The sequence below is a fragment of the Aptenodytes forsteri genome, unplaced genomic scaffold, assembly GCF_000699145.1.
Source record: "Aptenodytes forsteri isolate BGI_AS27 unplaced genomic scaffold, ASM69914v1 Scaffold53, whole genome shotgun sequence".
Taxonomy (NCBI): Eukaryota; Metazoa; Chordata; class Aves; order Sphenisciformes; family Spheniscidae; genus Aptenodytes; species Aptenodytes forsteri.
The window spans coordinates 4881178-4908412 of record NW_008795909.1 but is presented as its reverse complement, the minus strand read 5'-3'; the positions used below and the strand labels follow the sequence as shown (position 1 = coordinate 4908412).

General features: G+C 41.0%; 1 protein-coding gene across 1 annotated transcript in view; it reads left to right on the top strand.

Moving 5' to 3' along the window:
• SLC25A26 (solute carrier family 25 member 26) overlaps nt 1-27235 on the top strand; it is a 96205-nt gene that overhangs the window by 39225 nt on the left and 29745 nt on the right. The window lies entirely within an intron of this gene.

Genomic DNA, 27235 nt, shown 5'->3' with positions numbered 1-27235 from the left:
GCAAGCGTTAAGCTTGATAATTAGTTCAATATAGTGACCAATTCTGTGAATTATGAGTTCAAAGCAACATATGGACATGGATGAAATCGGATTTTGGCATTTCTCACTTAGATTGTTTCAGGACACCGCTGGAGCTTCTTTGATCTGTAAATAACGACTGCAGTTCAGCGCCTTACTTAAAATACATCAAACACATTCGTGACTTTTGCTTTTACATATAGACCTCACTTCTAGTTACAGTTTTGAATCAGATTAGTAAAGCTATTCATGTTTTGAGATTTCATAGAGAAAGCTACCAAAGATAGCTCTTTTCACTCTTCATGCTTTAAGAGAAGCAGCAAACATTTCTTTGTCTTAATATGCACCCCAGACTACATGAGCAGATGCTTTATGAAGTCAAAAGCAACCATCTCCTGTATTGCAGATCCTCTACAACCTGATGGCAATGGGTGTCTTCCTTTATTCGTTCAGCAGTATAAAACAAGTGAACCAAGGGTTTATTTTCACTGCACCATGCAGTAACTTCAGTAGCTCCTTTCCCTGCTGTAGCTTGCACATAGCAGCCTTTTTCCTAGTTCTGAACTTTGCTGTGGTTTGAACTGGGATGTGCCATCTAGCAGGCAGTAGCTGGAGATAACCAGACAGGCTCTATTTCTTACTCTTTAAAGATATACACAGGTGCTGACCTAGTTCAATAAGCAACATCGCCTTTCAATAGTTCATTAAATGCACTTCCTCTGGACTTACCAGTTATGAAAGGGCTGTATGATTTCTTGGTAGCAAAGGAATGTGGGGAATTATGGCTTCTTGGTGTTTTACCATTAGCTTTCCAGCTGGGTAACTCAATTACTTCTAATTTAACTCCCAGTGTTTTGCTTAGAAAATATTCTTCAGTTCAGTATTCAAGTGGTAGTGCAATGGGGTTTTTTTCTGCTGCATAGTTAGTGTAATTACCCGAGTTCTACACAAACACGTAAGAGTTGTTTTCATAGTGCTTTGGGATCTACTGAGATAAAGTTCTTGTCCTATACAACCCCTAATATACAACTTTGTACTCGGTGAAAATTCACTGCAACCTGCCATCCCCCGAAAAAAACCCATAAGCTTGAAACTTAGCTGAAAGACAAGCTGCTTTTCCAAGCAACCCTGTCCCTTTTCTGTTTATAGTCCCTTGATAAGATGCCAGATACCTCACACCTGGAGCGTTTATTTCTGTGGGTGGCAGATGAGAAAACCTGAGCAGGCAACTTAGACTTTGCCTGGGAGGATCAGACCCATGTTCTGTCCAGTCCAGTGTCTTGTCTCTCCTTGGGGCCAGATGTGAAATCCAGAGGGAAGTCAGGAGGTAGGAAAGGTGCCCTGCTGTGTTTCAGGCTCACAGCTGGCAGCTGTCAAAAGGCAAGCATTCAACCTCCCTTCAGTGAGTCCTTGTTCCTACCAGCACCTCCAACAAAAATGACTGTAGTAGTAAGTACTACAATTCCCAAACTTTTATGTTTTACTTTTAAATGGATGCAACTGCCTCAGAGATTTCTTACACCAAAGATGGAAGTGTGGGGGGGGGGGGGGCAGCTTATATTTATTAGCTGGGAAAACAAATGATCCTTCCTACTTATTCCTCATTTATCTTTCCCTTCAAGACTCTCCTCCAAAACGCCCTTATTTATTTCTGTATCCTGCCTTGCAAAACATCATCTTACACAGATAAACTTACAATCTTTGTGGGCCAAATCATGCTCCCATCAGTGTTTTACTGCTGACTTCCCTCTCAGCAGAATTGTGGGCCGACAAGTTGGGGCACAACCCAAGACCATGTGTCTCCCAGACTTGTGTGGCAGAGGCTTCTCCAGGGTGACTGCATGGTGGTCCCTCAGCTTTGTTGCAAAGCTTTTTGAACATTGCAGTTTGTTGTCTGAAAAATAATAACCAGAAGAACAGCTAACAAAGCTACGGGCAGAGAAGATGTTTCAGAAAGAGAAATTCTCACCATGAGAATTCTTGGCAGCTTTGGAACAACTTCATCCCACACCTGCCATGCTTGGCAGAGGATTTCACTTCCATGTCAGGCGGGGTGGGGAAAGCTGTGCACATCCAAAGAAGCCTGAGGTATGTAGAGATAGTGTGGTACGAGAGAAAGAGTTGACGTCAAAATTCAGCTGGAGCTGTCACAAAAAAGAAAACAACAGCAGAGGACAAGAAAACCTGAGGAGTGGCAGCAGCGAGAACGCTGAGGTGCAGTGAAAGGAATTGGTGCTCTTAGTGTTGTGTAAGGTCTTGTGTTTAATTCCAGACTTGGTCAAAACCTGGCAATGGGAGGAAGATATTTCAACTGATTTTGTGCTTTCTTATCTCTATTGATTTCCCTTTGGGAGCAATGCACTCGCTCATGGACGCTTGAGGGTTCTTGTCATGTGCTCTGGCTGGCTGTAAGGCCTTGTGTTTTGCACAGGGAACACCCTGCAGAAAGGAAATGGGTAGCGCATGTAATTTTCAACATGAGAAATGTTTGTGGATGCTTTCAATGTGGTGTTTTTTTCTTGCCAGTTCTAAAGGCCTTTGGTTTCTGTACTGGCTTTTAAAAATGAGGAGAGAACGCCACTGCAGGGACCATCTATCTTTGTGTTTTTAATTCTTTCAGAAGTTTTGATAGACTGCATTTTCTAAGATAAATGATTCAGTGAAACTTACTCTTTAGCTTTAGCTTGAGTAGTTCATATAGTTGAGCTACTTAATTTTTATTTTGCTCAGCTGGTTGTTCAAGCTGAAGATTCTGGCTTGACCAGTTGGGAAGAGATGGGCTTACTGGGCTTGGAATTGACTAAGAGGGTATGATGAAGAGCAGAAGGACAATGAGGGCTGCTCTGAGAAGGTAAAAGGGGTGTCTCTGTGAGGGCTTTGGGACTGAATCTCAGCAGGATTTGTTTTGTAAATTAATATATCTGAAGCTTCTGGGATTTGGTAGAATTAGATTCTGAAGAATGTTATTCTGCTTTCGGTTGTCTCTAGTATTTGTATCAAAACTGTATCCTACAAGATTATATTTTATGCATTTTCTAGTTATTCTTTTTTCCCCCCTATTTATTTACCCTTTTTGGTGTTCTGAAATATATGTATGTTTTCTGTGAGTGTTAACACTGCATCTTAAAGTAATGAGTAGGAATTTCGTTTTGGATTCACAGCTCTGTCACCAATGCTCTCTGTTGTTTTTTTTCACTTTGGTTGTAAGTCTAAGTGTGTGTTTAATCTGTTAATTTTGAATTTGAGATAGTTGAGAATGCTTATTCTGAACGGTACTAACCGTTGTTTTCAGAACATGTCGTTTCTGAAAGAACGCAATTAGAAACTAAGCCCAGGAATTTCTGTGGCAGGTCAGGTACTTCTGGCCTCAACTGTCATTGACTGGAAGAAGATTAAAGCTCACTGTGCCTCTACGAATCACTGAAGCATTCCTTCCCTGATGTTATGATACGTGTCATACACTCTGAGAGACAATATGAATGTTCCTGGTGGATAAATGTTCTCTGGGTAAACTTGGATGTTACTGTGTCTTCTCACTGTGCCTTTTATGATCCACATCTCTGACTGATGTGAATATGTAAAATATGAGCCGCTTTTAAAAAAGAGGAGTGTGTATACATCTAACGACCATGGAAAAAATATCTGAGAGGTGAACTAGATGCTATGGTGAAGTTTTCAAACACCAGCCAACAAAAGAACCCTGATGTGTTTGTTTTCATTCCTGTACTTTTTGGAGCCTATTTCATGATTGTTGATGCTTGATTCAGAATTTTAGGAGGGCGTTTGAAGAAGGTAGTGTAGTTGTGTGATTTAAGAGGCTGGTGAACCGCCATGGCTTCTCTGCATGGTGACTGAGAGCAAACTCACCTTGCCTAGATATTCCAGATGCCTGTGAGAGAAAATAAATGAGGGAAAACAACAACAATTTGAGTGAGGAAGAAACAGTTAAAAACAAATGTTTGGGATTGGCAAACCACGGGGAGAGAATTCTGCCCAAGATCCTACAGGGCTGTGCCATGTTCAGAGTGGTGAAAGGCAAGATGCAAAAGATCTTTAGTCCTTTGTTTTACTCTAATATCTGAGTCAATATGTTGCACAGATCCATGGGTCAGGTGAACATAAATTGTGCTGTTGGAATTTATCCAGCCAGTAACTTAACCTCTGACTCACCCTAGCAATGGTACAGCATTACAAATGTAGTCTTTAAGGAAGGATGAACAAATTTCTTAAGCCATTGGGCACAAGCAAAACCTTAAAAATCAGTCAAGAACACCTCTTTTTCCACTGCTCTGTCACCCCTCATGCCCTGGGATGTATTTATTGCAGCTAATGCTAGGAAAATTCCATCTGTCCATTTGTGTTCCTTGTTCAGAGTGACTAAAAGTATCTTTCCTCGTTTTGTCCAGCTCATGTTTAGTTCTGTGTCCTTTTAAAAATTTCCAGACCACCAAGTGTGATGACTCTCAGCTAAGCACATGAATATCTGTGGTTTGACAAACCAACCTCTTTTGTTAATTTACTTCAACAGAAGGGAACATAAAGAAGGGAATGCAAAAGCATGGTTTTCTTGACAGTCCTAGCAGTTTAGGAATTAACTAATTCAGGCCACAGGAATCCTGTGTATTACTAAGGGACCTGAAAAGAATGTGTCCCCTCACCTGTGATTTCATTTTACCTTCATGCTCTCCCAAAAACCACCAGACATGCAGAGCTCCCACTAACGGTGGGGAAGGAGCTTAGTACTTCCAGAAACAAATAAGGCTGCTTAAGTGCTTAAATCTGGTTTAGCTCTTTAACTATTAAGTATATGAGTTGGAAATGTCTCTTGTGTGTAAGGGAACTATTCCCATTTCTAAATTTCCTTTCTCTGGAATTTTCCCCCATTTGTAATTAAAAAAGGGAGCCGAGCTGGGTAATATTGGTAGGAAGAAGCCAACTCAAGGATCCAATATGAATTTTATGCTACGTAGGTAGCTGGAAGATCCTGCCTGGGTTATGGGGCAGACACTGAAACATTGGACCACTTGCTGAGGTTAATGTTTGATCTCTCATTCCCCTTGGAAATTATGATCTTGAAATGGGATGGCCTAGAACGACTTATAGTATTTATTTTCCCAAGGCCTGTGAATTGCCAACGCAGGGAGTACTTTTACTGTAACAAAATACCGTGTATTTAAAGCGAATTCCTTCTTTCTGAGGAGAAATGTGACCTCGATTAAATTATTTCTATTTTTAATCAACTTTAAGGTCCCTGGAACTTCTGAAGTTCTCAGCAGCTGTTCCTCAGATGTCTGCTGGCCTGTTGGCCTCACAGATTTCCCCATCTCCTTGGGAGGACTAAGGACTCTGAACACATCCTGAACAGCCAGAGATAACATTTTGTGGCCAAGAAAGACTAAGTGGTGCCCTGAGCTTGGGAAAGGGCTCTGTAAATGGTCTCCAGAGCTTCCCCACAGAGGCTGTATGTTGGAGAACCCTGATAAAGAGCACTTCAGCTTTAATAGTTGTACGCTGATCCCCAAACACTGGATCTTCTTTCTGCTGCCAATCTTTGTTTTGTGCATTATGCTTCCTTTGAGAGCAGAATACAGGCAGAATCTCTTAGGCTCTTGCTTTACTCTTTAATCCAGCACCACAAACCAGAAATCCTTGGGGTTTAAGCAGCTTCACCATTTATTTACACAGGTCTGCAGTGGCTTTTTGTTTTCTTTGTTGTTTCATCTGTGGTTTCCCCCCCGCTGTGTTTTGGATGGTTCTGTTTTCTGTAGGGAATTCTGAAAGGCTGTTTAGCTGCATGCATACTGCCTTCTCTGTACATTCACCTAGTCATCTCTGCACATGGTGTAATACATGACCAGCATCCTGTTCTCAAGGCCATAGTACCTTTTCTTTACTGAAGTACTTCTATAAACAGCAGAAACACATTTTCCTATGGACCTGTAATCCACAGCGCCTCTGCTTTCCCTATTGCGCTGACTCAAGCTCTGCTTTCATGGCCCTAAAACTCCCTCCTACAGCCCTGAACTGTTGGTTGAGCAGGTGATAACAGATTCTGGGGCGCTTCCCCAGGTATCCATGTGCTGGTTGCCTCCCTGCACGTACCCACTAATTACCTGTCCAGCAACCACACAGATAACTATTGAGCTCCTTCTGCAGCCTTTCCTGCAAAGTGGAGTTGCCAAATTGAGTCTCTCGGCTCAACCAAGATGCTTACAGATGTGTTTGAGATGTTTGTTTGATGTTCTCAGAAGTTTTAGGAGCTTTGTCCTACCTCTGTCTTATTTGCCTGAAATCAGATGATGAGTTCAAAAGCTAAGGAGAGGGAAAAAGACGGCAATTTCATGCACCGCTTCAATAGCAAACCAGTCTAAAAATGCACCTCTATACAGTCAGAGACAAGATGTCAATAAACAGCCTATTGAATGGCTCGTGTTCCATTACGTACTGGCACAGCAGTGAAATAATTAATTTTTTGGAGCCAGATTATAAGCATATGGTGGAGATGGAAACCTTAGTACTGATTAAGTATTATTATCCAAGTGATTAACTAAGATTTTACCACTCAGACATTGTGTAGTTGGAGTTGGTGGAAGGCAAAACCCAACAATGCCAGTGAAATTTGGATCAGGACGCAGTTATGGTATTAATAATTGGCAAAGGCACTGAATTTTACTGTACTAACCAAATATTGTCATTTATTGTGTCTTAGGTACCCATTGAAAATACATGGGCTACAGTCCAAATACCTGTGGAGATTAACAAGTTGAAGGTTTAGTTCAGGGCACTCCTGAAACCACTCAGGTATTAAAAATGAGGAATACTTCTTGGTACAAAATGTCCTCAAACGTCATCAGTGCAGATGTCCTTTCAGTAGTTGTTATTGATAGTCTGCGAGTAACCAAACCATGACGCAGGTCTGAGGTACCACTTTCCTTTTCCTGGTAGATATGAGTTTAATTGAAGATTTAGTTATGGAATTTTCTCTCTATGAGCAGAATTCCATAGTTTATTGTAGTGAAATTCCTGAAATAGCAGGAAAAAAAAAAGCCTATGAAGGAGGATCAGGGAGTTTAAAGCCAAGATATTAGAATTGCATGGTGTTGTATGTGCATTGGATTGTAATGCAATCAGACTTGAAAATGCTGTATGTTTGCAGAGGTGGAGTTTTGCCATTGTTGGTTTATTTTCAATTAATTGTATCCACACCAGATAACTGTTACAGGTACTTGAATGGGCTTAGAAATCTTTTTCTTTTGAGATGTCTGGTACTTTGCTGCTTTTAAGCTTTAGCACTGGTAGTCAGGTTTTATGTAAATCTATCAATGTTATTTCTACCATTGGTGATCTTATTTCTGACTACAAGCACTACTATTTAGTTCTGTCAAAGGTGTTTCCATAATTAAATTTATAGCGTAGCTTAATAACAGTTCAGAGAGCATAAAGCTCCCAATGTGTTTTAGTTCTATTTGAAAATGGATACCCAGGCTACAGTTTGGATCAGAGACAGTAAAATTGGATAGCATTTTGTGACCCCAAAGCTTTTCTGTTCAATCACATCTTAACATTCCACGTTACCGGAATGGAAAAGATTTTTGTACAAGCGTGTTTTGAAGTATTTTAGTACAGTCAAGAAAAATCACAATAAAACAGAACTGTTGGCATTTCTGTGTATTAAGAGCTGTTCTGCTCTTCAAGCTCCTGTTAACTTAAGTGTGAACTGCTTGAATGAGATGTTTGCAGGGTCAGGCTGCTTCCAGGCATCTAGATGGAAGATACCCTGGTTTCTTTACTTGATGAAGCATGTTGAATTAGCAGGAAATTACTAGTACCTTGTCCCTCTCCTTCTTGTATTTTTCCCTGAGAATAATCAGGAGATAAAAGAAGTTTGTTGCCTAACAGAGAAATGATCAAATGGTCCTTTGACAGTAAAGAAATGACAGCATTAGAAAATCCTATTGACCAAAAGTATTTTGCAGGTTTTGGAAACTGAAGTATCATGAATATGGGCACAGTGCAGATGCCACAGCTTGAATAAACTTTCTGATCAAGGATACGGGTGTACCTTTGGGCAAAAGAATGCAGTTAAGTACTGCTCCCTTTTTAGCATGAGCTTTACCCCAATATATCCTTTAATGCCTGTGCTTACGCTAACAGAAAACCTTTTGATTACCAGTGCCTATAAAGAGCAGATGGTATCTTCTGAATGTGTTTTAATATGAGAAGGTATTGAGTATAGATTGAGACCGCGCATATTTTAAAACAACTGTGTCTGTAAACTCCATTTCAGTGTTACCTGTGCTTTGAAGAACTTAAGATATTTAATATGTCTACAGATATCCCATAAATTCTTATTCACCCCACCTGCTGCCCTGTGCTAAGTTCCTGCTGTTACAAGTAGAGCTTTGATGAATATTTAGATTGCGCTATAAAGTTCTTTCCTTCAAAGATACGGATTTTCCTCATGGAAAAAGCTTTGTTTCTGTTCAGAAACACACAGGAAAAAAGGATTGTCTTTCGTCCGCAGCTCACCAGTGTTGCAAGTGGAGTGGGAATGAATAGTTCTTCCTAGAGCAGTACAGAGCAGCAAATACAGTTTCCTATTACCCCAAAAGCTTGGTCAAAAAAAAAAGTTTAGTATGTACTAAAGCCGTCTCTTTCCCTAGTTCTGAAATAATTGCAATAAACATCTTCTTGATGGATATTGTTCTGTGTTTGTTACATGCTTGTTAATCTTGTGACCTTCCCTCCCCCCTCTCCTCCACTTTTCCAGCCGTACGTCAGAAGTATCAGAAGTCTCGGTCATAGGAACCTGGCTGGGCTTTCTTTGTTTTCCCTCTTCAGGAATCAGCTATTTAGTATGAGATAGAGTTCTACATATGCAGCTGTCTGAAATTACAGCTCCCTTTTCTGAAAGGGGATGTTTACTGCCTCATTAATACCAGTTAGAAGTCCTACTTTATAGCATTACATTAATAGGAGCAAGGTGGAAACATTAGTGGAAGGCTGAGGTCTGAGATTTTCATTAGTGCTTTTGAGAGTCGTTACTGTCCTTGTAAAGCTACAGGTAAGCCAATGTTCTTGTGAGAAATGTGTGCCCCTTATCTGGCCAGATGGTTTATAGAGCTGTAGATCTATCATTTATCATCTTCCTTGTCTTTCTTCACAAATGACCTTTTTGTGAAGCTTTCTAGTAGACAGCCGTTTGATCAGAGTTGACTTTGAGAGGTCTCCCCTAGAACTTCCTCGAAGACATCATTATTTAATGGTTTAATTTTATCTTGAAGCATTTGGGTTCCATGGCAAATCTCTTGTATGTGTGTACATACACCCCTGTAAGAGGAAAGCTGAGATCTTGCAGCTACTAAAAATGTTTGTGTTACAATGTCAGGATCTGACCTTTTACAATCCTGATAGAGGGCTCCACAAGAAACCTGGATCATGTACATGCTGCTTTAGGCTTCAAAGCAAAATTGGAGATCTGCGGACATAATATGAATGTCCCTTGTGTTGCTGGGGGATAAGATCCGTAGGTGAGATGTATTCTTATGAAAATGCTTATCCAGAAGTTTTTCCCTTCAGGGAATTTATGCTTCTGAATGCAACAGTAATCATTAATGGAAAGAGGTTGTGTTCTCAGGTGGACTTCATGTGTGTTATCATTGCACATCTGAGCTGGCACATTATGTTTGGGTCCTTCAGCCACTGCTGTAATATGAATAATCCATACAAACCCAATCAAAAGCAAAGCCTTACTGTTTTACTGACTGTCTTCTCAGCAAAAGGTCATCTTTGAGCTGATGACCTTCTAGTCCAATGGACAGGATGAAGGGCTACCATTTTTTCCAGATGTCAGATCCAGAAAGATTGAGTGCTTTGCCTGAGGTTATGCTCCTGACTTCCTAAGCGGTTGGGGAATTCTCCTCATTGCCAGACCAGTTTCAGAAATGAAAGACTATCCTACTGCCTCACTTAAGGGTTTTTGTTGTGAACTAACAGTTGAGCACACATGTGGCATTTTGCAAGGCGCTGAGGGTTGAAACTGTCACACTGGCTGACTTTGCTAACGATCTACTCAGAAATTCAGTGTACATATATGGTGACTTCTCTCCTGTTCGCTTTTGAGCCCCAGAATAACATAGTCCTGTAGCTCAAGCTTCTGCACCACAGCATGCCTCAGACTACACAGGCTTGCACAGACTCTTAGGGTTATACTTGTTTCCCACAATTTTCTGCGTGTTTGTCTCTAAACGAACCATGAAATGATTCAGTGCCCGCATGTGGTTTTAATAACAAGCGTATGTGGGCAAATGAGAAAATACAGAATGTTCAACTGGAAGTTTCCAGCATACGATACGGGTTAAAATCGAAGTAGGGTTGTAGTATAGTGTTTGTCAGAGTTGGTTAATTACTTTTGGGTTATATGACATTTTAGATGAGACTTCTCTCTATAACCTTGTAACAACTGTTGAGTGGTGGAAGGCTCCATACTTAATCAAGGGCAGATTTGGAGCAATAAGCTCCAGTTTGATCTTCACTGGGATCTGATTGTTTTTCTGGGAAGTTTGTGTGTTGTTGTTGGGTTTGGGTTTTTTTGTTTTGCTGCTGTTGTTGGGGTTTTGGGGTTTTTTTGTTTTGTTTTTTTGAGAGAGAGAAAGTGCAGCAAGTAGCTTTCTGATCTTGTTTTAGCTGAGAGTTATGTCAAGGGCTTATACTTCTTTAAATACAAAGTCACACTAGGCATCCACATCTCAAAAACTACAACTGCTATAGATACATTCTGGCTTCAGGTGGTCTTTTCAGAGTCCAGAGCAATCCTTCCCTTCGCCATGTATCCTCAGCTTTGCAAAATGCTTCTGAAAAGACTGTGTCTTTCATTATTATTTTATTAGAGAGCAGTAAGTTCTCAGATTTTCAAAATCTGGTTTTCTGTTCCTTTCTCCCATCTCAGACGTGTTCAGCTCTGATGTTCCTTCTTCCATGCATACTGCAGGGAGAGTGTGACATTCCACTAGCCTGAAATCAGAAGAAAAAATTTATTGCTGTCAGCTGAGAGAATCTCTCTTAGACTGTTCTGACTCTGTATTTTCTTTTGCTCCCAAACTTGAAGGGTTAATGTTGGTTTAGACGTAACCAGCTTTTGCTAACAATCTGGCTTAAGCTTGCTGATGAAATACACAGTGAGAATTGCCTTTGGCAGTCTTTGAGACTGATGTCCTTGTGCGTGAAAGGGGGAAAAAAGCGTTGGAAAAGCGACAGGGAGGAAAAATGATAAATAAAGACAAGTACTTGAAAATTTTCTGCAAAGGAGAAAAGAAAAATCTGTTCCTGTGCCTGTGATGAGAAGGTGAAGAAGTAATGACTTAAATTGCTCTGGGGAACTATCCAACAAAGCAGCACCTGAGCTGATCATCTGTGCAGTCCATCCTTCAGGAGAGGCTGTTAAAATAGCTTAGACAAACATGTTGGGAACAGGCCCTGCCCTTGGTCAACGGCCTTTGGATCTCATTTTCTCCATATTACTGTAATTCCTGGGAAAGGCAGGTGTAGTTGTAAGAGAAGGCGAACAAGAAATGCAAGGGAGCAGAGCTATTCTTGTGACAGCAGTGCTTTGGGTATTGTGTGGAATAAGAGACTTAAGTAAAACAGGTGGATAAAGCCTATAAAATTTGTTAAACTCTGCGTTTCTCCACTTGTGTTACTGGAAGGGTTGTTTTTCTATGGAGATTTTTTCAGTATCTAAATGATGTGTCAAGGTGACTGTGGTGTGTAGAGGTACCTGAACTTGGTGCTTAGGTGTGTGTATAAGCCATGCTGGGCTGCGTTGGTTTCTTCTCACTGTGATCTTTGGGCACCAAACTTGACCGCAAAGAGGAGTTACATGGCACATGTATAGATCTTTTTGCCGTACTGTGAAGAGTGTAGGTCTGCTGGAAGCTCTGGTCAGTGTAGAGGTCTGAAATGACAGCAAGGAAACTGCAGTAAAATTTGCTATAAATCCTGCCACCTCTGTAACTGACTTACATAAAACTTACAAAATGTATTTTTGGCCCAGAAATTTGAAACCAGTTGTATGTCATCCAGGCGTACAAGCTGGAGAAGGCCAAGTGGTCTGTGTTTTGGGAGTGCAGAAGATTTCAGGAGTACACTAAGGTTGAGGGAAGAGATGTTCTTGCTTTCTGCCTTGCTGTGGAAGTGGACCCAACCTTACCCAACCTCAGGCAGTTTATGGGACCTCTCACAAAGCAAGGGCTATAGCATCGAGGCAAATATTTTCATGTTCTAGAGGGGAAATGCACTTCTCTGAAGCACAAACATCCCAAGGTGCTGTAGATGATAACACCTGTATGCAGTTATTTTATCTCTGGGCTCATCGGGCTTTAGGATCGGAGCCATATCTTAAAGGAGCTGTCACAGCAATCCTTGTTTGCCTCCAAGGTGTCTCCTGAAGTGCTCCTGCAGGTAATTAATCACCTAATAAAGTACACTCTTTGACAGTAGGTGGAATTTGGAAATTAATTTGCACCCCTTAAATGAGGCTTCTAAAACTATAATTATCATGAAAGGAAGAAACGAGCTGTGTCAGGTGTATAAATGATTTATTTATCAAGAATAAACTGTCACCAAAGTGGCACTTAAGCTTGCAGCATCTGTGCTGCATTTCTTTTAAGTGAATTCAGCAATGACATTTGCCTTCCCTCCCATATTTGCAGGTCCTGGGGCAAATCTTCAGTTGTTTGTGAAGTGGTTGGTACAAAAGTGACCTGCAACAAAATTATAGCTGCCTTTTCCACGTTCTCTTTCTCTAATGTGTGATCACTTCTTCCTGCCCCATCATTCCTGCCCAATGCCTTATCCCCAGAAGAGCCTTTGGCCTCCCCAGAGGACACCACAGACCTTGTGTAGCCCAGTTGGCCATTTGGATTTCTCATTATCTCTCCAGATGGTGGATTTTGTGAACTGGGTGTTGGTAGCATGAGGAAATAGAAGGGGGAGGAAGTTTTAACTAGTTGGCTGGACTGCGTATGGTATAAGTTACCTGGAATAAGAGGAAATCTAAGATACCTGATTCTCTTTTTTTTTTTTTTTAAATGATACAGGTTTATCTATTTTTGAAGGTTGTGGGAGGGCAATTTTTTTTTTTTTTTCAAATCCAGAGAAATGTGAGAATAGTAACATTTTAAAAGTGAATAATTTACAAAAATATTTACCTTCAAAATCGAGCAAATACCCTGCTAAAAATATGTTACCGAAGTGTCTGAACTGTGTGCCGGAGCATCTGAAGACTTATTTCAGCTGTGTGGGCAAAGGGGACATGGGCTTCACTGAAGCCTTCACTGCAAAATTGCCACTAACAACTGTTCTAGTTGCTACATCTGAAATGTATTTGTTGCTGACAGTGTAATTTGCTGGCTTCCAAGTGCGCGTGGTGTGCCGATACAGTATATGTAGTTTGTGTGACTAGGAAGAAAATTGTCTCATTATTACATATTAATCTTACGTTATTGGTGCGTTAATTTCTGAGAAAGCCCAAGAGGTTTCCTATTCATTGGTGTCAGACTGACTTCTCTAATGCACAGCTTCTGGGAAGGGCTATGCCTGATTATTTCCCCCCTACTTGTTTGCCTGAAGTTAAGTTGACTTGAAAAAGGGATGAGGGTGCTCAGCACCACTGGCTTGATTCAAGTCTTTTGCACACAGTGAGAAGATTTCTTGAGTTAAAGCCCCTTAAGAAAAACTGGAGTAAGAGTGAAATTATTTACAGTGCCCTTTTTATTTACATTTTAGTAATGCCGTCTCCTACACCAGAAGTGGCTTTTGCTGGAAAGCATCACAAACACAAACAAAATAGGCTGCCATTCAAAAACACCCATGTGATGCTATTAGATTGGAAATGCCATATTTTCGTTATGGGAACTGACAGATTGCAAACAACTCGTGTGAGCAAAAAATACTTGTGATTCTTACTTTTCACTTGGGACTGTAGGCTGGAATAATGCTATTAAAAATCCTTTCAATATAAACTAATACCTTTCTTCTCCCTTCTTCTCCAAAGTTTTACCACAAAGTATTTTTACTGGATTGCAGAATTTTTTGGAAGTGTACTGGAAATATTTTTCATGAAAACCGAGTGGCAAAAATTAAATGCTTTGGAATGCAGCTGAAGGGGCAGTCCAACTACCCTGAGCATGTCCTGGTTTGCTTGAAATATGGTTGCCCTTTACAGGCACTCAATTCATCTTGAGGCCAATTTTAACAGTGCACAGTGCAGAAATGACTAACTGTTATGACATGCCCTGAACCAGCTCCAGTTCAGCTTGTGTAAATTCTACATGTGGGGTGCTTTTGGAGCTGACAGGTGGAATTTTATTGTGATTGTATTTAACTATTCCACCACAGTAAAGGCTTTTGTCATTTATCTTACTGAGTTGCTACGTGTTGCAAAGCAAAGGCACGTGTTCTTGACTTTTTCGGTTTTTTTCAATCAACACATCTTGTAAAGGCTGTTGCTCAGGGTAGGATCTTCCCAGTGTTCAGCTACACTTTCCAAATGGGTACTTATCAGCTGGTCTGTGGGCACAGGGCATCATGTCAGGGTCTTTTCTGGGATGACTGCTGCTGGGCGCACCATGGTGGTGGTGGAAATAGCTTGTCCTTGGTTTAAGCCTGAGAGTGAAGTCAGCCAAGTGTGTTCCTTAGGCCGTGCTCAGAGACCCTCTTCCGGCTGCGCAGCCGGCTGAAGAGGTTACAGCCCCCCGTTGCTGGTTGCCATCTTTAACCTGGCTTATTTGGCATGAAGTGGGGACGGAGCAGTTATGTGAGGAGCCAGACCAGCGCTTGGGAGCGACGGGGACAGTAATGTGTGGTGGGGGTTGTGATAAGCACTTGGGAGCAGGATGAAAGTGGTAACCAACTAACCCCTCTATCCCCACGGCTGCAGCTGGAAGGGGAAGTGCAAGCAGACAGTAGAGGTAGAGCTCATTCTGTTTCAGATTCTCTTTCTTAGTCTACTGGAAATTTCCCTCCAGCCTAACAGGCTGTTTTCACCATGTCTGTCAGCATTTCAGCACGAATTTGGGAACCTCCTTTCCACCCCAGATTAGTCCTAGGCCTAAGACACTGATAATATTCACTGCAGGACTTCCAAACGAGGTCAGGTCATTTACTGGCATCATGTCAGCTGAGCCTTTAAAATTGAATGTGTGAATGCAGAACCAACACACTGTTCTGCAGATATCTTAACTCTTTTCATGATCCCAACGACCACTACCAGCATTTGGTGGTACTATTTAAAGAAAGGTGTTAATGGTATTGTATCTTTTGATTGAAAGCCACAGTTGATTTTTGCTCTTGTATGAGTTCCGCAGATTTTGGTTGTTCTGTCTGAAGTGATCTATTAGTACTTCCGCTGAGATAAAAATTGTGTTTTGAGTGAAGAAAGCATTCTGGCACAAATTAGAAAATCCCAGGGAAGATAAATTAAAAATGTAATTAAAATGCCTTGAGATTGAAACGTTATGGGAATTGTAATGTATAGTTTGCTAATCTCATTAGAAAAAAATCCTGTTTTAAGTCACCTGGATATATTATATGCTGCTAACACCAGTCTGTTCCTTTTCAGCCCAAAAGGTTGCGAACATTACACTGGAAAACGCATTTGCTTTGAGATCAGCTCATTCTTTGTGTTAGGCAATAGCATTGCTTTCTTTCCTTTTCTCTTTGGTCCTTAACTTGCTTGCTAATGTTTCTTTACTGCACTGCCTGTTGCCCAGTTCTTTGAGCCCAGCTATGCGCAGTGCAACCTCAGGGACACCATGTCTTTGATCAGGATTAGTATTTTTTTCTTCAGATGCTGCCTCACAATTTTGTTGAACTAATTTGGACAGATACATCTCAGTCAGTCTCAGGGTGAACGGAGCATCCTGCATGTGTTACGGGGTCTGTGAGTGGCACCCAGAATAAGGCATCTAAATGCTGCAGGAACAGAAACAGTTCTGGAGACCTACCTAAGAGCAGGTTTCTCAAGCAGATACTAAAATACTGTCCACTGAAAAGGTAAAATTTCTGGAGATTCCTCATGGTTAGGGAATGTCTGGCTATTTCCCCAACCAACATTTTTGTGTTTGATTTTTCTTTCCCCTCAAGTAATGCCTGTTAGCATGAAAGTTATTTCATTGCTGATTTTCTGTTTCCCAGCTGGAAAACAATTGGGAAGACTATGGTTCAAATCATATATATGTAAATCCCATCTACTGCTGTGTATCACAGACAAAAGCCCATACCAGGCAACACAACTTAAGCCATTGCACTGTGAGTTTTATGAATCTACCTATGACAGCAGGGAATTGGCGAATCTGCCACTTGGCTGTGATGGGCATTTGACATGGCTGCAAAACCAATGAGGAAAATAAATTATCTCAGTGGAATCTTCTGGATGTGAAATGGCCTTTAAATGAATTAAAGCTGTGAGAGCAGCATTTCCCATCCCTTTCCCTCTAGAGGCCACACTGCAGTGGGCGTGCAATTTGGCTTTCTCCTTTTGGTGTCAATATTTTCCACAGAAGTACATTTCTTAAAGGGACCATCAGTGCAACAGATGCTGTGCTCAGACCTGCTGCGTGAGAGAGGAGTGTGCTGGAAATGGTGGGATCTGATCCCATCGTGGGGCCCTGGCAGTTACACTGACTACTTGGATTTTTCTGCTGCTAGTTGTGGTGCTAAAACCTCTTGGTGGAGCTGCAGTTGTGGTGTTACCTTGGCTTATCCTCTGTTGGGTGTTTGAGGTCACTTTGAGTTCTTAATTGTATATCTAAAGTAACCCACAGAAAAGTTTAGACTATTTTCTTTGGCTTTTCTCTTCATTCACCACATTGGTTACAGCCCCAAATTAGCAGAAAACTTTGTTTAGGCGTCAGTTCAACAAAACACTTTGGCCCAGCTCCAACTCTGGAAGAGCTTTTAGATTAATGGGAAGTTGGGAGTGTAAAGAAGAGTATGGAGTCTAAGAACTTGTTTGGGTCTGGTCTTTAATGTTTTTAAAGCATAATCTTGTTCCTATTCAGCAATAGTGAAAGTTAAGCATGTGCTTAAGTGCTTTGCCAAGCATGGAGCGGATGATTTATACTGGTAAAGTGGAAACTTAATAGTGTCTACTTTGCTGATCACAGCTATAACCAGGAATTCATAGAACAAGAGTTAGCTGCTGTCGTGCTGTGTAGTTCAGTTCCCATCAGGCTCTGAAGATAGCCCGAACTTATAGCTGGGATGTGTGAACAGCCGTGCAGGATGAGCAAATGAAGAAAACAAGGGTCTGTGTGTGTCTGGGATGTTCCAGTTGTTTAGTTCTTGCCCAGCAAAGCACCCTTGTTCCTCTGGATCCTGTTCCCATGCTCTTGTAGTTTGGCACACTTTCCTCATGTCCAAGCTGGGTAACTGAGTGTGAGAAATTGTTTTGGTTTAGCTTTATGGTTTAACATTGTGGTTACAATAGATCCTCAAGGCAGATGGAAATGAGGTGGCTGTATAAAGACAGGCAAATGAATTCAAAGGCTTATGGTGAAAGCATCTTCTCCATAAATGAATTAAAACAAATCATTCAGAGTCATGGCTTTTATTTCCATAGGTCTTATAATGGTGGTGCCATTGTGCGAGCAGGGTCGGGCTCCTTTGAGGAAGCCTGCAAGAGGTTCTTGAAAGCAAACCCTCCCTGCTCGCTGCACGCTGGATTTGCGTATGCAGCCAGCCTCGCCTAAAGCTTTTTCCCAGCCTGCTGACAGGCAGGAAGTTGGGGGGGATGCAGGCAGCGAGACGGCTTTCCCAGGGGCTCGATTGCCGTGGACGAGTCTGCAAGTCCACACCTGGGAGGGCAGCGAGTCCCAGGTGGCCCTGCAGTGTCCGACCCGACATTGTACAGCTGCTACCTTTGGGTGGGGGTGGAAGAAATGCTCCATTAGGAGCAGAGTAGCTCTCCAGCTGCATAGGCAGGGAGGTCTGCTGGGTCCAAGGGGCTTCCTGTTTAAATAGTTACAGAGTCTGCAGAATTGGTTAAGCCGTCAAAAAAAATTATAGAGGATTAAAAAAAAGTAATAAAGGAACCATCCTTCCTGTATCTGTACGTGCATTGTCTAACTGTTCATTTGGGTTCGATCAAATGCTTGTTGCCATTTTTCAATTCACTTTAATGTGTTTTAGATTAGGTTTTTTGTAATGTAGAATCAGATTAAAGTTCGTGGAACTGTAGCTGCAGTTCAGGAAAGCTCATACTTTAATACATAAAAGCTAGGACAGATCATTGTCATAAGCTAGTAGGTCCCCCGATGTAACATAGGCAAGTCATTTCACTCAGTGACTTCTGCAAGACCATGTCTTGTGGTTGGGCTAAAGCAATGCAACTGTTTATTAAAAAATAAAAAAGGTAGATGAGGGAGAGAAAATAGTTCAGTCTTATTTCAGGCACACAGGATAGTCAGACTATTCAGTACAGGACTTAAGGACATATTTAACTGCTTCTCTGTAAAGAGGTGGGAGATTAGACATGTGTTTTAGTGCTTTGCAGAACCAGCTCCTATTCAGCTAACACCAACGGAGATCACACGTGGCGAACTCTTTCAAGGAGTCTGTGAAGATCAGTCCTTTAACTCCACCTGTACTCACTTGCCATTTGGGCTGCTGTATGACGGACCGCTCACCCTGGCCTGCTGAAGCTTCCCCTGTGTTTCCCCTGAGCATTGTTTCATTGGTACCCGTTGAGGTGCTGCCCGTGAGACTGTGAGCACCTTGCAGGACAAGGCTATTTCTTCTTTTACCTGTGGTGTGCAATGCAGGTATGGCTTTTCCTAAATAGTTGAAAATATTAGCCACAGAAGGAAGCTTAGCAATGCGCCATTTTGTGAGATGCTCACAAAATTTTGAATGTGTATACACTTAAGCGTGTATACATGTGTGTAAGATAAGTAAAATACCTTTACATGAATAGCATCGCCTAAATTTGACATTAATCTGCATTTTTTCTCTCTGCCACATGATGGAGATAATGGTGTAAGATATATAAACAGTGCTGCATGGGTCATGTACTTCAAAGAAAGAAGTTTCAACTCGGTGGTTTATAGTAGTTTTTCCATTAATGTTGGTTTTGCACTAGCCTTGATGGAGTAATTTTCTCATAGTATCTGTGGGGTGTTTTGTTTAAAGCAACATTTGGTTACTTGTCTTGTTCTCTTCCCCCTCGCCCCCACAAAAGGCAAATATGCAGGAATACCCTTACCAAATAATCAGGGCTAGTGATGCAGCAAAACACCAAAGTTCATATTTGGTAAAACATTCAAAAGAATTTGCTTGCATTAACTTTATTGGGACTTTAAGTTGTACTTAAATGTACACAGTTTGGGCTCTGATACAGCTACTAGTAGGGCTGTGATGTAGGCTTCTGTAGAAGCAGGGAATGCGCAGCAGTTCCTGCTTAGGAAGTTAAAAAGAGCACATTCTAGATCCTGTTCTCACCGTGAGTCTGAGTCTGTGCACCCTGGGAAGGACATGGTAGGATCCAAATTAGTTGATCCTTGCATTGTTTGCTAGAACCCTTGCATCCGCTCTCTCCTCTTTTCTCCATCTTGAGCATGGGTCCTGATCCAGAAGCTATCGAAGCCACATGTGCAAAATTCTCAGCGATTTCAATGAACTTTGGATCAGGCCCATAGGCAAAGGCAGAGATGGATTTTCCCATGGAAATTTTTTTAGTGACATTCAGAAATCTCCTGGTGAGTGATGTATTTAATTTCTGTGGTGAGACCTGCTGTGTTATATTTGTAATCATAATGTAATAACAAGACATTTGTAACAAAACTGCTATAGGTTGAGATACATCCAGGAAGGGAGAAACACATGTTTCTTTCCAGTTTGTTAATTTTTTTGTGGCTGTTACTCTGAGGACAAGAGTTCCTGTGCTGATGTCAGTGCAATTACAGCTGCACTGTTGTCAAGTTTCTTTGATTGAATATTTGCTGGGTGAAGCAATACTCTCACTCTTTAGATCTACCTACCTTGTGAATCAAACATGCTGCTTGTTTAATTCCTTGTGCTTAGGTCCTTGTATCTCCTGCAAAATTCTCATTTGAGGAACTGTTCAACTCTGTGATACTGCAAATCTCAGTCCAGTGTCTGCCTATAAATTTTTTTTCTTTGATTAGAGTTTAAAAGTTTGTATTTAGAGGCTCTCCCTTCATAGGTGCCTTTTGTAAGGCATTTTCGTAATTATACTTACATGTAAAATGTTACCTGTATGCAAAATATACATGAAAATGCCTTCAAAGTTAGCGAACTGACATGCTTCCTGGACAGCAGCACATAACCACGCGTGTGTGCGTGCACCCACGTATTGATGTAATAGTTTCTCCAAATGTTAGGCTTTTTCCTCAGAAGACTTTCTCCAGAAATGCTGCACTCCATGCTCTAGGGTTCTGCTCCTATGTTTTTTTCATGAGAACAAAGATTAGTCCTTCATGGTCCTAAACTCAATGCATGTGCATGACTTAAAGGCATTACCTACCAATAAATAGGAGATTAGCTGCGGCTTGTGTATTTCCTGATCAGTTCAGGTTTTTTTCAGATGGCTTGTTGTTATCCCGTTTCCTTTAACGATGGGACACTTTAATGAGTTTGCCATCTGACATACATCTGCTTCCTGTTAAACAATACCTTCATTCTTCTAGAGCTGCTAAACTCATCTTTTATCCTACAAGATTTTTATCTGTGCCTTGAAAACAGCATGTACAAATCGATGTCAGCATATTCATTTTCTTGTTGAGGATTTTTTTGATATGTTGTTTTCGAGAAGGAATAGCAAAACGGGCATCTCCTTTAGTGCTTGTTTGTTGGAGAATGGGAGAACGTGGGTAGTATTTGTCTAATTAGGGGCTGATCAGTCCAGCTCATGTTTGAAGCCCAGTAAGATCGACTTCTGTGGCTAACATTATACAGTTTCTAGTAGTTATTCTGTCCTGCCAGCAAAGTAAGGGGCTGCTGCAAAAGGGGGGGATTTTGAAGGCTGTTAATACTGTTTCTTTGAGGAAAGAGCCTTCAATAGCTTGATGATGGTCTGTCTCACGCATGTGCAAAGTTAGTGCTCTGTGATCATCAGGCACTCTTAAATCAATCCAGCCTGCATTGAGTTTGTGCATCTGCCTCAGTGCTTCTCTTTTTCCCATGTTTTGGGAACACGGAGTCATGCCAAATCTCTGACTGTGTGTTTTGCCTTTGCTGGTTAACATTGCCCCTTCAGAAAAACTTTTTGTCTTTTTTTTCTCGTTTCTTTTTTAATCATAAAACCTTTTTCTAGTGGAGGGAAAACTGGATAGAATTTTCCTTGTATTTATCTGTCTCTACATAATGTCCTTTATATGGTGCTTTTATAATGAGCGTGCAGTGCTGTTTAAAAGAAAATCCTGTTGTATGTGAAGTTCTGCCACGCAGGTCCAAAGGACATCTGTGAGAATGGCTTGTAACCAAATTAAGCAACCCTGTGGGGCACATAATATTTTGTCTCAGGAAGGAATTTGCTTCCAAACATTCACATATGCCAGGTGACAAGTGGAAATACTTTGGGTTTAGAGCTGGGGAAACAGAGGAAGCAAGGTGCAAATATTTATTTGAGGGTTAGTGGATGCTTGAATCAGAATAATGAGTATAATTCAGGAATTTTGTATTTCTTCCCATTTGTAGCTTGCAGTCGTCTCCCAGCTCACACAGGGTTAATGTTACTTGCTTGAAAATGAGAAAATGCTGATTACCTCAGGTGGCTGCTGGTGCATGATCTCAAACCTTTGTTTTAATGATACTCTTGGCAATGTTGAGACCCGTGTTTCTACCACCCTAAATGCCGTTCCTTTGCCTCTGGCAGTGCTGCAGAGCCATGTGTTCAACTCCGAAGAGCTGTGAAAAGTTGTTTGTTGCAAATGCAACTTGATAGTTTTACCTGTGATGGCCCAGCTTCCCATGGGGTTCCACCTCTCTTTGGCTTTGTGCAGTCTTATAGGAAGGTGCTGTATGCGAACTTGGTCTTTCACTGTGTCCCTTAAGGAATGGAGCCAAGAAATCATCTCCTCTGGTCATTGCTATACCAGTGTTGTCATACTTGCCTGAAGAGTTTTGTTTCTAATTGCATCAGTGTTTATTAACAGAGCCCTCCATCATTTATTTAACATATAAACTTGTCTATTCTTTCACCACGCTCATACCTTTCATCTCTCAGAGCTGCAGGAACACGGCTGATGGCTTTGACAGTCTTTCATTCAAGTTAAGATTACAAATTACCTTTGTTAGGTTCCTTGTGGGGTCTGCAATTTGTCAAGGAGGATCTGGGAGGCAGTATTAATTGAAGCTTTGCAAGAAAATAAGTCTACTTTGTCAGCTTTGGGGTATACCATCGATGATGGCTGTGCTGAGCTCCTCTACACCTTCACCTTTAGTCAGTATTGTGGAAAGTTACAGGTCTTCATAACGGTGTCTATTGCTATGACGTCTGACGTGACCAGGGGAGAGGCTTACCTCATTTCATGCTGTCTTTTCAGATCCCATCATGGGGAAAGTGTATTTATAGCTGGAACATCAGTTTATCATAATCCAGATGTATTGGGCAAGCGTGTGAAGAATTTTAGGAGGACAGGACACTGAACCAGATTTATTGTGATTATTAGCGGAAATGTTTTGGTGTTAGCTCCAGTGGGCAGGCAGCATTGTTTTATTGTACTGTAACTTGAACCTATTTGAAAAGAGCCATCTTTTATAAAGAAGCTGATTAAAAAAAAAACCAAAACAATGTAAAAGGGACTTAGGTAAAGGAAAGACACTTCTCCTGAAATTTGTGGTTTGTGTATCCTTGGAAAACAGTGTATTTTTTGATACTCAGAAGTGGTTTATTAGACTTTTCTTTGTAATTACAGTGGAGAAGGCACAGTTTGGCACCTGCAGCTCAGACACTGTGGTGGAGTACTCCTTATAAATACAGGCTTCAACGGTGATAGCATCTCTATGAGCCTCGTCAAAGTGCATGCGAGTGACAGGTTAGGTGCAAGTTTGAGAACTACTGCGTGATGACTGCAGTACGTTCTCCCTGAAGGAAACAGATGTTCTTGCCGTTGCCTCTTGTGATATTAGTACTGTCAAAATCCTCTTCATAACTGTTGGCTTTTCTCCTGTTGCTGTTAATGTAGGGAACAGCGGAGGTATGGGTGAGAGCGGTTTCTGGGACGGAGGTACAGTTTCAGGGACATTGAGAAAGCTCTTACAAGGTGAGCCTGTTTCCTCGTCTGGCTGTTTATGCCAATATCTCCTTCAGTATTTACTCTAACGTTTGTAAAAACAGATAGCTCTTCCGGAGAGCAAAGCCCGCTGAACTGGAGACAGAGAAAACCTGAATAAACAAACATGTGCCACAGATTAGTAAGAACATCTGTAGGTTTTATATTGTTTTGAGAACACATACCACATAGTTTTTCATTTCTTATGCTTTTCTAGTTTCTCCCTTTCTTTCTGTCTCTCTCTTTTCTTCTTCTTTTTAAATATATTGCTAATAAAGGTTGGAGGTAGAAAGCACAGCTGGACTATGCATGACATGCCACTGTTTAATTTCTAGCTTGGAGGATGAGAAGAAGAGTAGTTTTATTGTATCCTAGAAGAGAATAAAGCCACATGCAAATTCCAGCCATGGACATCTGTTTCCTCTTTGTGTGAAAGAATTCTCATATTTGGAAGGGAATCCCAGTTCTGAAGAGGCTGATGAGTTGGGAAATGCTTTTGAGCATGCTTGAGCTCTTGCACCAAAATCATCAAACATTATTTGAAATTGTTCTTACTGCCTCATTGTCCCAAAGAAGAATCCATTAAAGTACATGAGAAACAGCTTTAAATTTTACTGACTGTTCTACAGCTTACATATCATGTTTTTATAATTCAAATTATTAAATTATTGTCTGCCTGACTTTGTGTGGTTTGGTTTTTTGTGGGGTTTTTTTTTTTTTTTTTTTTTTTTTTTTTTTTTTTTGGGGTTTTTTTTTGGTTTTCTTTTTTTTTTTTGGTTCTTCCCCCCTTCTTTGCCACTCCTTTAGCATGTTCTCCTTGCCTCCCTGTCTGCTATGTTTCCTTCAGGACAATGTCAGCTTGCAATTTAGCATCAGATATTGAATGGGTGAATTTTGAGTTACTTTAAAATGTTGTGTTGTAGTTACAAAGAGTATTATTAAGCTCCTCCTTAAGTTTCTTTTATTTAATTAAACAGTATTTGGTGGGAGGACTTTGCTCTGTCATCACTCTTCAGTACTTGCAAGTTGGTATTCTTTTTAGAAGTGAGATGTGTGTGTATCTGTTGCTCTGGCTGTGAGGTGCAACTATTTCTAGAAGTAACTTATTAAAAATAATCTTTTCAAATCCTTCTGTATCAGGGGAATTAAGTAGATCTGTAGAAATAAGAATCTGCAATGTTCATTACATTAAGTTAGGCATCAGGTGCTAAGGGCTACAGGGACCAGAGTAAATGATAATTTCACTAACCTATAAAACATTTTAGAATAATGATTTACAGCTGTCTGGGGGCTTTAAACTTTTTTTTTGGTGTAAGAGTTGACTCTGTTGAACAAGCAGCACAGTTATATAACATTAGGCCAGACATGAGAACTGGTACTCTCTGTCTATTTTATATTAATGTCAAATGAGAGGTTGGTGGAGCTCGCCAGGGTTTCATATTTGCTGGCAGAAAGTTACCCACATGTGTGGACCACATTTTTATTGTTGCCTTAGCCTATTTCAGGCATAAATATCGCTGCCTGGCAGGGTGTGATTCTGTTCGTTGCTGAAGAACTTTTCTTTTAAAAAGCAAAATATGAAAAGGAATGAAATGCTGTAAATCTTCAAATTAAGAAGCATCCCCAGACTGCGAGATTTTGTCGTGTCTGTCGTGGTAGAGGAATAAAGGGCAATAAGCCATCTAAAGGCTTTTTCATTGTTGGATGAGTTACCCTTGCAAAGCTATTTCTTTTTGCATATATTAATACTACTTTTGGGCGTGGGCTGTTTAGCCTGGTCTCTTAGGGAAACAAGGCTTATGCAAACAGGGTGTATGCACACATGAACAGAACACACAGCAGCCTGCGCAGCCCTTGGACATGTTGGCCATGGAAATGTGGTGGAAAGGCAGAGGCTGCAAAGATAAATAGAAGTTCCTATAAGTTTCTTGAGAATATGTAAGAGGAGAATAAAGGCTATTAAGGGGTTTGGGGGAAGGCTTGCAATAGGAACTGAACTTGCAACAGGGGCTGTGGAATAGATGTCGAGAGGAAATGTGATGGAGGTTCCTGTTGCGGGAAGATCGCTGAACCCGGTTTGGAAATTATTTGGCTTCAGATAATCTGATGACAAAAACCAAATCCACAGGAAGCCAGACTCCCTTTCATTCCAGTACCCATGAAATTGCTTGTGTGGGTTTTGTTTTTAAGTCAGGACGTTGTCAAACAGGCTCCAATGGATGACTGTAAGAAATAGAGGACATCTCATTAGGATCTTAGTGCAGGCAAAGGTGCTGCGCTGCTTGTTTTTGTTGGTGGTGCTTCCTAGTTTGTTTGGTTTTTGCAAGTTTTCAAACTCTATTAAAGTGTGACTTCTGAATGTTTAGGCCCTTATCCTGCAGGCATCTTAGAGAGGAGGGAGCCCAGCGGCTGTGCAGATCCCACTAACATACATCCGAAATCTTCCCAGGCATTTTGGTAGCCTGCACATTGCAGCATCTCATGGGACGCACGGGGAAAAGTGAAACTGATAATCCCTATCCAGTTCTGGTCCCCGCTGAGCGGGACGCAGAAAGCAAACACCACTAACACTGAAAATCAAACAGCAGTCGTGAACAAATTGCCTCTTTGATTGAAATGCTTCTAGCTAGGAGATAAAAAGGGGTTTATGTCAAAAGCTTCCCTTGTTGTTGTCTTATTAACAGCTGCATAATTTTACCACTCATTCGCGCGTATAAAAAAGCAAAACTTGGAGACTGTATTTGAAAGCTTGTTTTGTTTGGTGTGCAGCTGGATACAGAGCGTTTCCTTTTCTCTCTTTTAACAAATTTGAAGCAAATGTAGTGGGTATTGTTTCTTTTTTTTTCTATTTTCTGGCCTAGATAATAGAAGATTATGTTGCTTTTCATTTTACATTGCAAAGAAATCATGCCGTTTAACTCCAATTCAACAATGATGCAGCAGCATGTGGATATATTTATCTTCTCATAAATATATTACCACACATTACTGTCAAATAGCTGGACTTTTTCACCCAGTATTAAAAACAAAATTTAATTGCTACACTAGAGTTTCAAGGCCCTGATAAATAAGAGCCATGTCTGACCTTTTTTGTGGGGCTCTGAGATGCCACCAGGGATATTGCTCATTGTTCAAGATGACAAACTTCCTCTGAGATTTCAGTTTGTCAGCTCAATGTACAGCAGTGACATTGATTTCTTCTCACTGCCATTTCCTGCCTGAATAGATAACAAATTTCCTGTGACAGGTGTCTGTCAAGCTTAGTTTTGCCTGGCAGATTAACTTAATAGACTCATTTATTAATCATTAGTTGCGACACGGTGAAGCAGACAGTACTTTTTAACTCTTGTGATGTTGAATGGATGTACCATTTCAGATTCCTTTGTGTAGCTTGAATTTGGATGTAATAAGCTGTTCATATCTCTGTAGTGAATGTTTTTAACCTGACGTTACTCATGTTACAAAGAGCAAAGATTTATGTATTAGTGTGACCCATTTTGAGTGTGTACTACTTTTTATGGCAAAAGGTGCATAAGTGCTTTCTGAGACTAATAAAATGATGCGCAGACTACAAAATCAGCCCACGTAAGGGGGAAAACTGATCCGACATGCATCATGCGTGGGGAAGGAAGATAACAGTAGGAGAAGAAAATAGATAACTTGGAAGAAGATTTGAAAGTGCGGCTGAGTGGCTGTTGAAGTGGAGGAGGTAACTGCAGAAGCATTTAGGAAGGGGCAAAGTAGACCTGCAGATGCGGCTGTAGGGCAATTCTGGCACAGGCTAGTGTTTTCAGAGGGACTCCTTCCTCCAAGATGTCTTGAGATAGATACCCAGGCAGGAGATAGCAAAGGCAGGGTTGGTACCAGAGGTGGATATTGGACAGGACTTGTCAGAGTGGTGAAGGAGGAGGAAGAGCCAGAAGAAC